The sequence below is a fragment of the Phocoena phocoena genome, chromosome 7 (genome assembly GCF_963924675.1).
Source record: "Phocoena phocoena chromosome 7, mPhoPho1.1, whole genome shotgun sequence".
NCBI lineage: Eukaryota > Metazoa > Chordata > Mammalia > Artiodactyla > Phocoenidae > Phocoena > Phocoena phocoena.
Window position 1 is genome coordinate 21,303,368 of NC_089225.1, and position 6,000 is coordinate 21,309,367.

At 38.0% G+C, this 6,000-nt stretch overlaps 1 non-coding gene across 1 annotated transcript; it reads left to right on the forward strand.

Moving 5' to 3' along the window:
* The first annotated feature begins 5,357 nt into the window (after positions 1–5,357).
* LOC136126210 (U6 spliceosomal RNA) lies at positions 5,358–5,464 on the forward strand. Its single transcript, XR_010656098.1, has one exon. It is a non-coding gene; the product is annotated as a U6 spliceosomal RNA (small nuclear RNA).
* Positions 5,465–6,000: the final 536 nt, after the last annotated feature.

A 6,000-nucleotide genomic window follows, 5' to 3' on the forward strand; every position in this document is an offset into this window, starting at 1 on the left:
CCCCTAAAAAAGTAATAAACCTCTGTGTACAATGTTTAAGAATCTCAAGAATTCAACAAGTATTTATTAATAACAAATAAGTACTACACGCCACAATCTAGAGAACCAAGGATCACACCCCCACAGAACTAACATTCTTGAGGGGGAGATGAAAATAAACAAATAAATAAACAAGATTAATTACAGTATAGTACAAGTATTATGAAGAAACTTAAGAGGGTAATGGCCACTTTAGGCAGGATGACAAGGTAAGGCCACTCTTAGGTGATACTTGGTCTTGGTCTACAGTCTAAAGGATATGAAAGAACCAGTCAGGTTCAAAGTTGAAAGAAGAGCACTCCAGGCAAACAGCATAAGTAAAAAGACCCTGAGTTGAGAAAAAGCTTAGTGTTTTCTAGACACAGAGAAGAGGCCAATGTGGTTAGACCAACGAAGAGAATGATATGAGATGAAGTTACTGAGATAACCAAGAGTCAGATCATAGAAGTCCTTGATAAGGACTTTGGATTCCACTTTAAGAATGAAGGGAAGCCAAAGGAGAGGTGCTGTCAAATACACTACTAGGCAGATGTAGCTATTTAAATTTAACTACATTAAAAATTCAGTTCCTCAGTTCCTCCATCAACCATGTTTCAAGTGCTCAATAGGCACATATGGCTAGTGGCCCTCACACTGAACGGTGCACAAATAGAACATAGAACATTTCATTCTTCACTGAAAGTCATACTGGATAGCAGTTACTGGAAAGTTTTAAGAAGGGGAGTGACACAATCTGACTTACATTTCAAAAACTACAAGAGGAGGACAAAGCTATCAATAGAAAGGCATGGGAAAATGTTCCTACAGGACTTTGCCAGTCCACAAAGCCCCCACCGCCTCAATGGCAACTGGATATAAGAGATGATTTATGACTCACACTTGTCTGATAAGGTCCTCATAAGCACCAATGAGTCAGCATCCCTAGCACCTTCTCAATAGCAATAATAAAACTGAGTAAAGAACAGAGAATGGGGGGAATTCCCTGGCAGTCCAGTGATTAGGACTCTGTGCTTCCAATGCAGGGGGCACAGGTTTGATCCTTGGTCGGGGAACTAAGATCCTGCAAGCCGTGCAGTGTGGCCAAAAAATTTTTTAAAAGAGAGAGAGAATAGAGAATGGTTCAGAAGGGGGAAAGCATGAAAGCAAGAAACCTATTATCATGCTGCAAAAGACATGGCAAAAATCATCTTTAGCAGTGGAACTGGATTTGGGAAATGTCTCAGAGGTAAAGCAAACAGGACTTGCTGATGGAGTACATGTGGAGAATAAGGGAAATGTGAAATCAAGATGTATTGATATATTTAGCATGATGGAGTTGTGCAATTTACTGAGAGCTTAAAGGCTAACGAACAAATGGATGGGGAGGAAAAAAAATCAACAAATCCTTTAGCAATCTATGTAGTTTGAGATGACTGTAAGATATGAAGTGGATATGCCAAATAGACTTGAAAAAAACATGAGTCTGGAACTCTAGGTAGAGCACAAGAGTGAATACATATATTGGGAGCCACCTAGAGATAGTAAACTTATATCATTTTTTGCAGCCACCCAACATCTGGGACCCCTGTTATGTTTAGAAATTTCCTTACATTACAAATATGAGTGGGAGTCAGATTATCACCTTCCGATAATAAAGCTGGAAATACCAGATTCTTGCTTTCCCAGGCTTCCTTATAGCTATTGATTTTGCTAATCAGATATACCCATTCCAGACTTCAATCTAGAAAGTCAAAATTCAGAGGAGTTGGGATTAAGTGAAATTTATCCTGTTAAGGGTAGTAGCATTAGAAAGAGCCATGTCAACTTTCCAGAAGCCCTTCAGAGTGAGTAGGACAAGGGACATCAAATTTTAGTGAGGAACACTGGCAAGAAGCTAAGAAAAATATACAAAAACCATTCTACTACCTATTATCTTTGCTTTTTTTAAGTTGTAAAAAAAATTTTTAAATACTGCAAGAAAAAAAATATCTGCTATGTTGAGGTCACATTGTAACTTACATGATTTATTTTATGAGGACTGAATCAGATACTATATTAGTAAAAATAAACAATGAAACTAAAGCCATCTTAATAAAAAAATGTTTTAATAGAGTAACAAATAAGAGAAAAAATAATTATTTAAATATGAAGATGGAAGATGTCTAAAATAGAACAGAAATGTTTAGAAAAAATTTCAATTAAACTAAAATTATGGTGTGACTGGCTCACTGATAATTCAAATAGGTACTTGAATACATAAAGGACTTAAAAATATGTACTGGTACAATCTAATTAATAGAAAAGGAATGTTTTAGTTAATACTCAAAATAAAGACATTTGTAAAAAGCGCTTTCCCATTTATAATATCTTTCTAAAGTACAAAACTTATAATGAAAAATACGTATGTAGATCAGTCATACACGTTCATGTGCTGCAAAAGGTCAGCTGTAACCAACATTACATTAATAGTAGAAGACTCAGGCTTAATCTTCTTTCTAAATTATCAAGAAACTAACAGTTATAATAAACATCTTTCTAATCATGAAAACTGTAGAGGATTTAGTTTAGAAATTCAGCAAAAAAGGTTTTATTCAATCTATACATACTAGTTTACTTTTAGTAAGGTTGGGGGGGCATTAAGATGGAACCAGCAATATATAACTTTTAATATCATGTTACTAAAATTATCAACACAACAACTATTGGCTAAGGAGATTTAGCGAAAGCAAATTTAGGAGAACTCATTTTCTAAGCAGTTATCTTGATAAGCAACACTTGACAAGAGAATAAAGAAAAGTTTTCTCAATCTTTTAAGATTTTAAGCTAAAGATGGCATTTGTGTAATCTACTGGGAACAAGGTAAATTCAATAGGAATTTACTGATGCATTCTTAAGTAAACAGTGGAACTGTGTTGAGGAGAATCAAATATTGTTAAAATATACTACCAAGAAGTTTATTTTGGAAATAAGCAAATGGCTGGTCAGGGAAATTATGTACTTTGAGGAGATAATTCTGTTATTGTTTTTTTTTTTTGTGGTACGCCAGCCTCTCACTGTTGTGGACTCTCCCGCTGCGGAGCACAGGCTCTGGACGCGCAGGCTCAGGGGCCATGGCTCACGGGCCCAGCTGCTCCGCGGCATGTGGGATCTTCCCGGACCGGGGCACGAACTCGTGTCCCCTGCATTGGCAGGTGGACTCTCAACCACTGTGCCACTAGGGAAGCCCTATAAAACATTCTTGAAATGACAAAATTGTAGAAAAGATTAGTAGTTGCCAGGGGTTAAGGTAGGGAAGGAGAGAAGAGGTTGTGACTCTAAAAAGGCAACATGAGGGATCCCTGTGGGATGGAAATTTTCTCTATCTTGATGGTGTCAATATTCTGGTGGTGATATTGTGTTATAGTTTTACAAGACATTACCATTGGGGGAAACTAGGTGAAGGGTACCCAGGATTGTACCTGCATTATTTCTTTGCATTATTTCTCACAACAGCATATGAATTTACAATGATCTCAAAATTAAAACTTTAATTTTAAAAAATGGAAAAAGCAACACACTGGCCTAACCCATACCAATGAATCTAAAAGTTTTGGAAAATGGGACCAAAAAGATAAAACTCCAAGAAGATCATGTAGCTAGTGGCAGAGGTAAGACATCTAACTGGGTCTTTGCTCCCTTTTTAACACAAGAATGCTCCATCTCTGCTTCAGGACTAAACCCCAGTGAAAATATCTATTTTAAATAGTCAGAGGACTTCCCTGGTGGTGCAGGGGTTGGAAATACGCCTGCCAATGCAGGGGACACAGGTTCAAGCCCTGATCCGGGAAGATCTCACATGCCACAGAGCAACTAAGCCCGAGCACCACGACTACTGAGCCTGCGCTCTAGAGCCTGCAAGCCACAACTACTGAAGCCTGGGCGCCACAACTATGGAAGCCCACAAACCTAGAGCCTGGGCTCTGCAACAAGAGAAGCCACTGCAATGAGAAGCCCGCACACCGCAACCAAGAGTAGCTCCCAATTGCCACAACTAGAGAATGCCCACGCACAGCAACGAAGACCCAACACAGCCAAATATAAATTAAAAAAACTTTTTTTTAAAAAGTCAGAATATTTGCCCTGTAAAGAATTACAGTTAGAAAATAACCATTTAATGAATTTCATTCTTTCATGTATTCTACAAAAATACATTTGAGTGTTTACATGATACAGACATTGCACTAGGCTCTGGATATATAATAACATAGAACACAGATGCAATTTTGAAGAAATACTATAGAAAATGTATTAATACTAGGTGTTGAGGGAACATATAAGAGGAACTCAGTTTTCAAATTTGGGGTTTGGAAGGCTTCTTAACATACAAATGCCCTGAATTGGAAGTAAAAGGAAGACAGCAGGAAGGAATTCTCAGTCTTCATCTACTGGACCTACTAGGAAAGCATTCCCTCCTCATTAAATCACTTTTTTTTCACTTAGATTCTAGAACACCGCATCCTCATGGATTTTATCCTACATCATTCCTCCTCAGTCTAAACTTTCCCTGGTTCTTCCTCATCTCCCTGTCCTCTTAGAGTGTACCAGGGCTCAGGTTTTAGTATCCTCTGCTCTATCCTTTAGAGATCTCATTAGTTTCAAAGCTTTTAAATACTACCTCTATGCCAATGACTCCCACATTTATATATGGAGATCACACCTCTCCTGAACTTCAGATTTGTTCGTATATTTAAACAGACATACCTACCTAGCAGTCTAATGGGCCTCTCAAACTTAATATGGCCAAAATGAACTCCAGATCTTTCTCTCAAACTATATTCCATCCAGGGCCTTCCCCCTCCCGTCCTTCCAGTGGCTCATACCAACTCCTTGACTTCACTGTTTGTCTTATGCTGCATATGTAATCCATCAGCATCTCCTGTTGGCTCTACCTTCAAAATAAACCCAGAATCCCACCATTCCCTACCACCTCCACCTCTACCTCCTAATTAAAAAAGTAAGTCTGATCATATCACTTCTCAGAACTCCTCAGTGGCTCCTGATTATACTGGGGAAAAGCTCTATTAATGGTTTATAAGCCCTTCTACAATCTGCCAATCACCTATTACCCTATTCCTATTACCTCTCTACCTCACTTTTTCCTTTCTGTCAAACTGATATCCCTCCATGTTCCTGCTTAGGACTCCATACTAGCTGGTCCATCTACCTAAACCACTCTCCCTGCTCCCGCACTGCCCCCATATCTGCATGGCTACTTCCCTTTCTTCCTTCTAGTCTTTCCTGAAATATCAATTTCTCAATGAACACTTAACTTGACGACCTTATTTAAAATTGCAACTCTCGTGCTTGCTTGGGCAGCACATACACTAACATTAGAACAATACAGAGGACATTAGCATGGCCCCTGCACAAGGATGACACACAAATTCATAAAGTGTTACATATTTTTGACAGAAAAATTTAAAGTAAATGTGGCAAAATATTAACAACATTTGATTCTGGGTCAACGACATATGGGAGTCCTTTGCACAATTCTTGGGACCTTCTAATAAGTCTTAAGTTTTTTGAGAATAAAAGTTTAAAATTTTTAAAACAGAAAAACAGAAAAAAATTGAACTCCCTTTTATATCTTCCCTGCTCTACTTTTTCTTTCTTGATAACATTCATCAACTTGTAAAAACTATATAATTACATATTTACTATGGGTTTTGTTTATTGTCTGTCTCTCCCCACTAAGGCATAAGTTTCGTAAGAGCAGACATTTCTGTCTGTTTTGTTTCCTAGTGTATTCCATGCACCTAGAGCAGTACCTGGCACCATACAGCCAATATTATTCGTTATATTAAAACTTCAAAGGACGAGGACCATGATTAGACAGTCTAGAGGTAGAATAGTTCCTAGAGATGAAAAAGTATAAGGTGGGACCACTGGAGTACATGGCTGAACCAGTGTGGAAATAATGTTGACAGGAAATATGGCAGTAGA